This window comes from Parambassis ranga, unplaced genomic scaffold, assembly GCF_900634625.1.
Source record: "Parambassis ranga unplaced genomic scaffold, fParRan2.1 scaffold_21_arrow_ctg1, whole genome shotgun sequence".
NCBI classification, from domain to species: domain Eukaryota; kingdom Metazoa; phylum Chordata; class Actinopteri; family Ambassidae; genus Parambassis; species Parambassis ranga.
This window is the reverse complement of record NW_021144767.1, coordinates 6,321,109-6,332,483: the sequence shown is the minus strand read 5'-3', so window position 1 is coordinate 6,332,483 and position 11,375 is coordinate 6,321,109. Positions and strand designations below refer to the sequence as shown.

The following is an 11,375-nucleotide window of genomic DNA, read 5'->3' as shown; positions in this document are numbered from 1 at the left end:
GCATGCAATTGGCACGCTGACAGCAGGAATGTCAACCAGATCTGTTGCTCGTGCATTGAATGTTCATTTCTCCACCATAAGCCGTCTCCAAAGGCGTTTCAGAGAATATGGCAGTACATCCAACCGGCCTCACAACCGCAGACCACGAGTAACCACACCAGCCCAGGACCTCCACATCCAGCAGGTTCACCTCCGAGATCGTCTGAGACCAGCCACTCAGACAGCTGCTGAAACAATTGGTTTGCATAACCAAACAATTTCTGCACAAACTGTCAGAAACCGTCTCAGGGAAGCTCAACTGCATGCTCGTCGTCCTCATCGGGGTCTTAACCTGACTCCAGATCGTCGCCGTAACAGACTTGAGTGGGCAAATGCTCACATTCGATGGCGTCTAGCACGTTGGAGAGGTGTTCTCTTCACGGATGAATCTCGGTTTACATTGTTCAGGGCAGATGGCAGACAGCGTGTGTGGCATCGTGTGGGTGAGCGCTTTGCTGATGTCAATTTTGTGGATCGAGTGGCCCATGGTGGTGGTGGGGTCATGGTATGGGCAGGCATCTGTTATGGACGAAGAACACAGGTGCATTTTATTGATGGCATTTTGAATGCACAGAGATACCGTGATGAGATCCTGAGGCCCATTGTTGTGCCATACATCCATGAACATCACCTCATGTTTCAGCAAGATAATGCACGGCCCCATGTTGCAAGGATCTGTACACAATTCTTGGAAGCTGAAAATGTCCCAGTTCTTGCATGGCCAGCATACTCACCGGACATGTCACCCATTGAACATGTTTGGGATGTGCTTGACCGGCGTATACGACAGCGTGCACCAGTTCCCACTAATATCCAGCAACTTCGCACAGCCATTGAAGAGGAGTGGACCAACATTCCACAGGCCACAATAGACAATCTGATAAACTCTATGCGAAGAAGATGTGTTGCACTGCATGAGGCAAATGGTGGTCACACCAGATACTGACTGGTTCTGAGTCCCCAGACCGCCAATAAAGCAGAAACAAAATGCACATTTCAGGGTGGCCTTTTATTGTGGGCAGTTTAAGGTACACCTGTGCACTAATCATGATGTCAGATCAGCATCTTGATGTGGCACACCTGTGAGGTGGGATGGATTATCTCAGCAAAGCAGAAGTGCTCACTATCACACATTTAGACAGATTTGTGAACAATGTTTGAGAGGAATGGTAATATTGTGTATCTGGAATGAAGTTTAGATCTTCAAGTCCATCTCATGAAACATGGGAGCAAAAACAAAAGTGTTGCGTTTATATTTTTGTTGAGTGTATATTAGATACATTGATACATTTATCAGTTTGAGATTCTTTAAATATGAGTTAAATATATTACTTGGATGCAAATGATGCACATTTATTTTTTATTATTTATATCTAAGAATTTCATAGCATTAAACGCAGTTAATCGCAATTTGTCATTGTATACATTTTAGTAGAAGAAAAGTTATTGATCACGTTTCTCTTGCATGTGTGTGTGTGGAGGACCTCTTGCTGATTCGCGTATCATAAGTTTTGAACCCGGACCCTCTCGCACCCAAACCGACGATGATTCCCCTACACCAGCATCCAGCTTTGTTCTCTGCCGCAAATGCTTTAATTGTGTTAAACATTTTAATCGGATTCATCATGATGTTTGATTAGCCCTAATTATTATGTATCCACTTCAAATGTAACTTTGTAACAATTGTGTGCAGTGAAAGTGAAAGTTTAATGTATTTTATTGTGTCAGCCATGTAGTGTAGTCGAACGAGACTGCACGGAGATTCAAATGCCAAACGATCCATGAACCAATAACACACACCGCAATTCATTTTATTCACCACTAGATGTCCTACTCGAGCACTGTGTCATTGAAGCCTGGAGTAATGAACCTTTTTCTTGAATCAGGTGTCGAAGCTTCAACAAAGCCTTGAAAACCCATCACTAGCTGTAGGTATTATCTGTAAGACACAAGAAACAGATGCTGAATTAACTATACAATGATCGGATTGTGGGTTTTTAATGATTGTTTATTGTTAATGTGTGATGGTGTGTGAGCTCTTACCTTGTGTTGTGGCCAGGGGTGACAGTCAAAAGAGTCCCTCTTGGAACAAGCAGGCATTTATGGTTCCGGACCAGTCCACTCAGGAAATAGGTGCAGGGGGAAGGACAATTTTAGTTATGAGTTTTAAACCAGCTTTTAGCTTTTAATAAAAAGGAATTCCATGTATTTATTGTACATATGTATTGTATTTGGTGTGAGGTGTATGGTGGGGTAAGTGTAATGGAGGGAGAAGGAGATCACCTATCTGGGGATGGGAGAGGACTCCAGGTGTGGCAGCAGCTATTTAAAGCGGCCATTTTGTACGTGTGGTGGTTTTTCTGTTGTGTGCTGTCAGGACCACATGCTGCCTGTGGTTCCCAGCATGTGGGTACATTTATTGATGTTTGTTATGTGCTTGCTAAAAAACATCTACATAGATGGTACGTCCAACTCTGTCTCCTTCTTGTGAAGTTGAGCTGCTACATGGCCATCCTAGAACTGTGTCACAGGAGTACAAAGCTTTCCACCTGAACAGGGACTTGAACCCTGGACCCTCAGATTAAAAGTCTGATGCTCTACCGACTGAGCTATCCAGGCTCTACATGTTGTGTCAGAGACTAATTCTGTGCGGACAGGTTAACTGAAACAGAGAGCATTGATTAAGGGTGAACTTCCTGTGTGTGCAGACAGTGGAGGGGGTGGAGGAGGAAGTCCTGTTCATATCAGCTGACAGGACCAATTCTGGTGTAAACACATGTTGCTTTAATCTACAAAGTGAAATTGTTATTTGTTACATGTCAGTTTTCTCTTCCAAGGACTCAGTTTAGCATGACATGATCAGCTTGATGTTCATATATGTGTTACACATTATTACTAGATGAGCTGCAGTGAAACATCCAAGCGACCACGTCCCAGCACATGTCAGAGATGCAGAACAGATGGAACAGTCTTATGGAGTGATGGAGGCCATGAAGCCTCCTAAAGCTTTGAATGGAGCTGAAGTCATGATGCAATGGTCTTTCTTATATAATGTCTCATAAGTATTTGTTATAATATTGTGTCATTGAGCACTTTGCATATCACTGTCCTCCATGAGGAGACTGTCCTCCATGTCTAGATAAGGCTTGCTGTCTAGCAACTATTGCCCTGCACACTGGCTCCCAACAATGCCCAGCTTCAGCCTTGCTTCAGTGGTCTCTATGAACATGACCTGGATGACATGTAAACATACAGTGTGCTCTTTGTAATCTGTATTCTGGCTCTAAAACAAGTGCCCCTTGTGAGAGTTGAAGTCACAATCTTCAGATTATGAGGCTGACTCGCTGCCTACTGCACTAACGAGGCTCAGAAAGAGGTGAAACATGGTCTTTTCTCTTTTTCTTCTTTAAATAAAGACATCTACAGGGCTCATGCTGGCTACTGCACCAACAAACATTCTTAATTTAAATCAAATGAATGTGTTCTATAAAAAGGCTCTAAAGGTAAAACATCACAGTAATTCTTCCTGGGACACCTTCACTACCAGTGATGGTAAGTGCTCTTGTTTCAAATGTGATGTGCACTGTACCACTGAAGCTCGTCTGTGAAGTGTAGTGCCTCTGTGTGTATGTCACAGTGATGTTAACAGAAGTCAGATAGGTCTGTTAACACATATAAAAACAACATGCTGAACAACAGCATAGATGTGAAGGTGAATATATGTCCCCTCACATGTTCCTCAGTTAAAAGTGTCATTGCATTGGCCAGGAATCGAACCCAGGCCTCCCGCGTGGCAGGCGAGAATTCCACCACTGAACCACCAATGCTGTGGAAAGCTGACATCTAGTGGTGCCATCGCAGGTTGCAGCCTCCTCATTCCAAAATCAATCCCTCCTCCACATAAAGTCAAAAGTTATAAATTCACCTCATTACATGAGCGGTTGTGTGTAATGACGCGGCTCACCAGCAGAGGGCGTGTGACGGAGCAACAAGCAGGAAACTACAGGGGAGAAGAGACACAAGCATCCACAGATCAGAACAGACACTCAGCTCTTCTCTCTGAGACCATGATGATACCGTCACATATCATCACTGCACATGTTTTTGGCTGCACGTCTGGAAATGAGAGGAGACAGAACATTATCATACATGTTGCATAAGTAAAGTCACATGACATGCACCACTGTAAATAAAGGAAACCACATATTCTCAGACTCTTAGAACACAGAGCTGAAGGATGAATGTAAGACAGCAGTTTGTTGCTCTCTGACTTTTCTGCCATGTTCAGTTCGTAGCTGCAACACAAGCACAGTCAGAGTGTAGTTATGATCAGCTGAGAGCGGGAGGCGGTCCTTGAACACACCATGAGAACCGCGGAGACTCAATCCAAGGCAGCTCCTCTGCAGGCTGAATGTTCCGCTCGTGTTTTCTGTGTGGATGAAAGAGTCCAGATGAGTGTGGGAGCAGCGCTGCAGGCCGACAGTGAAGGAGCTGCTAGCGGACTGTGTCTCTTCATGTTCAGCTCATGTGGAGCTCTGATGATCTCTGCACTTTGCTGCTGGAGAGAGTCCGCGCGCTGCGCAGCGGCTTCTCCCTCTTCTTCCTCTCAGAGATGAAGTCAGACTGTCAGAGCTCCATCAGAAGCTGTTTTCCAGCTGAGCCGCATGTTGCTTCAGAGACTCAGAGGACAACCCGACATCTGCTGACGTCACTTTGTCCCAGAGTCCGGCTGTTGCAGCAGCATCAGACCCTGATGATGGTGCAGACAGACTTCTATCAGAGCTGCTCGCTGCTTCTCTCGCTGAGCAGGTTGAATAAAGTCCATCACTGTTCTGTTTGTGTCACAGCTGTTATCATGTAAACAGACACAGACAGAGCAACAACAGGGAGGCTGCTGTACATGGAGCAGCACACCGTTAATGAGCAGATCACTGCTGAATAACAGAAGCTCTAGTTCAGCTCCACACTTCAGAGCTGCAGCCTCAGCACTCTGTTGTTTCATCATGTGACTGTTTACAGTCATGATAACCTGCGGCCGCTTTCTGACGTCATGTGATCGTCGTTCCTTCCTGCAGCGTCACACAACAGGAGACTCAACAAAGTCTGCACAGTGACAGAGAGCTGTGCGCACATGTTGTATGAGTCACATGTTCTGATCAACTCAAACATTTCAACCATCTTCAGCAGTTTTTAATTACATTTTATTGATGGAATGCAGGCAGTGAGATTCAGGGTATATAAATACAGTTTATTTTATTTCTTATATTTTATGAGCTCACACAGACATGAATAAACTCCATGAACTCCACAGTCCTCCTGAACAGATGTGTGTTATCTTAAGAATAACATGCAAAGAATATTGGAGAATACAGACCATAAATCCACAATATAGAAGTAATATATACAGTGAAATAAAAGAAGACTGAGCCATCTGAGGCTGTACTGCAGCGCCACCTGCTGGCAGAGCGCCGTCACAGCAGGGACACAGTTAGTGACATAAAAGCTGTTTTTATGTCACAGTTCTTTACACGTGATGAACACAATAAATGAAACAAGTGTACAAAACAGTTACATCACACTTAAATTGTTCTGATCTATAAACATTGATCATGAATAGGTACAGATCAAACAAACTGTCCGCTCCAATCAGGTTCATGTTTCTGTTCTGGCACATCGTTGACACATTCAAATCCTTCACGATCATTTATTATCAAATCGCACATCCCTAGTTAGAGAGAGCAGACTCAATCTCATCCTCTCCATACTTGGACCAGAGATTGTGCTGGACTGTCCTTTTGACTTCCTCCAGTCTGGTTTCACAATCTTTCATTGTCTTTCCCAGGTCTGCCTGCAACTGCGCGCTCAGCTTAGCTTCTTTATCCACCCCTTCAGCCTCTGTGATGTCCGCCAACAGTCCGGTCCAGTAGTCATCATTACTCACTGACTTTCCTGGCATGAAGGGTAAGTGTTTTGAACTCCTCTTGTAGCTCAGTCTTTGTCATGTTCCCAGCAGCCCAGCTCAGGTAGTTTGCTTGTTTGGTGAAGGCACTTTTCAACTGACAACTCAAAGCTCTTCTTTTCCTTTTATTGCAAGTTGGTATGATGACATTAAGTTGCAGTGGCAATGGTGATTGCTTGGTTTGGTTTGATTAGAATCACTTAACCGCCTAGAATCGCCTAGGTTGATAACCTTAAAGACAAATTAAACCTGGTGTTAAACACTTTTCAAGATAACACAAGAAACTTAACTAAAGCATAACATTGTAGCTATTTTTGCTAACTAAACAGCTTTCATTTCAACTTCAACTTAAATTGTTCATGAACACAAGTAGTACATTTGTCTCTTTACAAAGTCCAGTCTTTACCAGTTGTCTTTGTGTCTTGCCTTAAGCTGAGAGTTCCATGGTGCTGAGGCTTACTGACTGTAAGGTGTGTGATCCATGCTGCTTCTGCTCTGCTCCATGTGCTGATCTGCAGTTCATTGATTGCTGAGCTCCATCTAGTGGACAGACAGTAGAAGTGAATCAGGAAATGTCTTTCAGACACTTGTTGGACCGGTTTCACCGTCACTGACGTGTTCAGACTGTGAGGCTGTGAGGAAGTGACGGCGTCCTCAGATCAGATTGTGTCAGACAGCAGGACTGAGGAGGACCAGGAGCAGCTTCTTCTCCACACAGGAAGCTGGAAAGTGTCTGTAAGTCCATCTGAACTGATCCAGCAGGTGAGAGTCCTTCCAGAGAAATCTCTCCATGTCTGATCACACTGTGCTGCATCACTGACTGATGGTACAGTACAGATGTTTCTGCTGCTGATTGGCTGCTTTCTCTTTGCTCTTTGATGACTTTTATAGCAGATGAACAGCTGTTTCAGAACAAGTTGTTACTTGTAGTGTTTTTCTGTTCGAGTCACAGCAGACTGTAGAACACAGCTCTCAGGTCACATGATCAGTGAGAAATGCAGGGAGTGTCAGAACCGGTCTGACAGCTTTCTGAGTTTTTGTGTTCACTGAGCTGTGTGGAGTTACTGTAATTCAATTCATGTCAGACAGACAAACAACAAGCGTCTCTGTTGATCGTTCTCTCTGTAAAGTTCAGCAGCTTCATTTGCTCTGAAACTCAGATCGACTCGTTCAAAGCTTCAAGCGGAGAAAAGGTCGCTTTATTCTGACTTTATCAGATCAGTCTGTTTCAGGTTTAACACGCCTGTGCTGCGTTTTATTTTTCATGAATTCATATCGATGATTGAAACTCATCAGAAGAAACATTTTCTCTTCAAGGGTTCATAAATATGTGAATCTAATATTTGCCATGAGGAGAAGTGTGTCAGTCCTCAGAGCTCAGACAGTAGCTGCTCATGTGTTTGTCCTTTCTATAGAAAACAGTCCACAGACTGTTACAGAGGAAGGTCTCAGTGCTTCACTCAGTCTGTTCACACTGTGACAGAAACACACATGAACACATGTTCATTTATTCACATGTTCACACATGGAGAGAAGTGACAGAATTCTGAAGCAAACACTGAATGTGTGTGTGCACTGTTCCACTTACAGCATGTGACATCAATAATAACAGCATCAGAGATGTTGGTGTGTTTACAGACTCACCAAAATAAAAGCCTGAGAACCAAACCTGGTCTGAGGCTCTGATGCTAAGCTAACAGCATGATTAGCCTGTTAGCATCTACATGAAGGATCAATAACAACATGCTGACTGTGTGTTTCTGTGTCATGTTGCTGTGTTTGTGTGAAGGTGTGAGCTCTGCTATGAGTCAGTGTGAGGACAGAGAGGAGGGAGTCCCTCCCTCTAAAAGCCCTCTGTGTGGGGACCATGAGAGCCGGACCAAAGCTCAGAGGTAAGAGGACCGTCTCTGACTGTCCATGACTCTTCTCCATGTCAGAGCTCACACTCACATTATTCACACATCTGTGTGTTCAAGAACAAAGCAGCAGCACACTGCACACTCTGCTGGACCTGGACCTGGACCTGGACCTGGACCTGGGCCTGGGCCTGGACCTGGACCTGGACCTGGACCTGCCAGCTGTGTGTCCATGAAGAGTGATTGGTCAAAGGATCACCCCCCTTATTTCAAAGATGTTGATCCATCTGAGGGTCAAAGGTCAGAGTTAATGTCACAGCTGCAGTTTGTTTCCATCATTATTAAACATTTAAAGTGTAACATGATGTTCAGCATCATTTTTCCAGAAGAAGCTCAGAGTCAGTGTTTGTGATTCTATCAGGATCCAGGATGTGAGAGCAGACTCTGCTGGACCTGGACCCAGCTGTGTGTCCATGAAAAGTGATCGGTCGATGTATGAGCTCATTAATTTCAAAGCTGATCAGCCATCTGATGATCAAAGGTAAGAATCACTCTGGAAGTGTCTCCATGCTGTGATGAGCTCTGCTGGACTCTTGGGGTTGTATGTGTCTGTTTGCTCTGCAGGTGGTTGATGGTTTGGAGCATCTGTAGCACAGAGTAATGCATATTTACAGTGCTGCTTCAAAGTGTATGAATCATTTAAAATCTTCTATATGTCTGCATAAACATGACTTAAACATCTGCCTCACTGTACTAGAAAGGCAGCCCACTGAAACAAAGTATGGAAAGACATTTCAGTAATAAAACATTTAAATAAATGATAGATTCATACACTGTGTGTAAATATTATTGTGCTGCCCCCTATAGTCAGCCAAAATCCTATGTTTGAGTTGAGATTGTCCTACGAGGCTTCCGTAGTAGCATAATGGTTCCAGAGCCAAGTGGAAAGTTTCTGCTGTGTTTTTTCATCCTGCTACATGTTTTTTAGTCGTCTGAGAATATCTGTCTGTAAGTATTATGTTTCATAAGCCCTTACCTTACGTCATGCGCTCATAGGAGGCACTTTAAGTTATTTAAGTTTAAGAAAACGGGTTAAAAGTGTGACGCTAATAGCGCTAGCGACCTTATGGGTTTTTCAATGCAAATTAGCATTGTGCTAATCGCTAGCGGTTTATGCATTTTTCTGTTGTCTAGCTCAGCTATGTTTTGTCGGCCTGCAGAATTCAGCATTGATCGTGTTTCGGGTCATATTTATGCAGAAATATAGAAAGTTTGACCAACTTCCCAAAACGACTGTAGCTGTCAGCCTATATGTAGCTAGGAGCTAGTCTCCTCCTCCTCAGATTCCCAGGGTCCTGGTTTGGATTTTTGCACGTACCTCACACTGCTGATTATTCTGACTTGAACACAGCCTGTGCAGAACTTTAAGGTGGCTTCTGTTCTTCGGTGTTTTTGGTTGAATTTGGTCAAATTGTGATCAAATAAATCGTGTGATAACAGTTTTTCAGTCTCTTGTAGTGGCCATCATGGACACTGATCCAGCTCTGTGTCCATGAAAAGTGAACATTTCAAAAATGTTGATACCACTTTAAGTCCTGTTTCTGTAACTTAGCAGAGTTCTTCAATGATCATGTGGGTCTGCTTGGCTCTGTAAAAGACCCATAAGCAGGTCTGTGTTTGTAGATGTATAATAGAAAGTATCAGTATGTATTTATGTTGTCATGTTATCATCTCATGGTGGTTTCTGAAGGCTTTAAGTAAAGGAAATAACAAAGGTCTGCAGTGTCATGTGTTACAACCGGCCAATTCAGAGTGGTTGCGATTCTTTCAAAGGCACTAAAATAGCAATCCACCTCAGACTCTCTGAATGGTGGCACTAAAGCAATGTGCTTGCTCACATCAAATGTGTCACGAGGAGAATGAGGAACCTGTCGTGAGGCAGATGGGTGTGGAGTCGCAGAGGGGAGACGCTCTAGCTCTAAGGCCCTCACCTTCAGGTGCATGGCCTCCACCTCTAACTCGCGATTTCTCAAATCAATTTCTTTTATTCTGAGAGTTAGCTGCATCTCCTCTGCCGTCATAGCAGGCGTAACAGACGGACCAGAGGGAGCGGTTGGGCCGGGCCGCACCGTGTCACGGGAGCTCACGTCAGCTTTCGCCGCCTCCTCTACAGAGGGCACAGACACACACAGACCTTCCTCCACTAGCTTTTCCTGCAAAAGCTCTTTCAGTTCCTCCTTTTTAACGTTTTGAGGCACTCTGACCTGAAAACGCGCAGCAATCATTAATAAATCCACCTTCCTACACTTGTCCAACTGCTGGACTGTAGGATTCTTCACAAAATACTCTAGATCAAACTCCATATTCAGAGCAAAACTGTCAACCAGTATTATGCAGAGTAATATGAAAAATACAATATTCCAAAAAAACGACGAATTGCCAATTACTTACTGACACGAATCAAAACACGAACGAGCCAAATTTAACTTACCGATAACAAACGTTTTACTTACCAACACGCTTTCAAAAGAATCGACGAGCCCCCAATTTATGTTACAACCGGCCTAGGGGAAACCTAGTTGTAGCATAAAGTGACTCTTCCCTCCTGTTCCGACTCCCAAGGTAGATATGAAAAAATATCAAGGACGAATGGAATTTATATAAATGTATTTATAAACGAACCGAGACAACAGAAACCTTCAGGGTGAGCAATGCCAAAATAACAAACAAAACAAATAAGGTTCTCAGCTCCTGTCTTTCCTGAACAAAAGAAAAGAGATTCAAACAAAAATACAGGTGACTTCCCTGACTTCCTAACAAAAAACAGGAGAAAACGAATAAACAAAAACGGCTTCTCACCCCTACTCAAATGTGCCTGGTATGTAATAATAACTTAAATTCAATTACTCTAGGTAAAGCCAAAATCAAACGACGAGTCTAAATTACATAAATTAATATTCACAGTCTAATGTCCAATATACAAGCAAAAATCGAGCGCAGTCTTCTCGAGATGTGGAGAGGAGGGCAAGAGCATCGGGTGGCTGATGTGGAGGGTTTTTAAATTCAGAGCCCATCTGTGTCCTCCAATCCTCGAGCTCCATGTCATCCAGCTGCAGAACCAATAGTATGCTCCCCCCTGTTGGCGGGGAGGGAGAACACTCACACACACAAAATATGACTTAGTCATAACACATGATATAGACTCTATATCATGACACTGCAACATTGTCTGACTGCGATTCATTACAAACCCATCCTGCTGCACATCGTTTAATGTTAAAGAAAGAGAAACATGATGAGTGGAAGATTTAACTGAACTCTTACAGCTGTGCTGGCAGCCATTAAAGCAGAATATGTGAAGAAGAACAAATTACAAACCTGCTGGATGCAGCTGAACAGTGTGGAGTCAGGATAGTTTTCATTTTTAATACACACATTTTGTGTATTAATGAATTTTCTTCACCAGTCTGTTGACTGTTGTGTATCTGTTTAAAGTGAAAACACATCAAAACACTTAGTGA

General features: G+C 43.5%; 1 non-coding gene across 1 annotated transcript; it reads right to left on the bottom strand.

Moving 5' to 3' along the window:
- Positions 1-2,585: 2,585 nt before the first annotated feature.
- On the bottom strand, positions 2,586-2,658 carry trnak-uuu (transfer RNA lysine (anticodon UUU)). The gene has a single exon. It is a non-coding gene; the product is annotated as a tRNA-Lys (tRNA).
- Between the last annotated feature and the right edge of the window lie 8,717 nt (positions 2,659-11,375).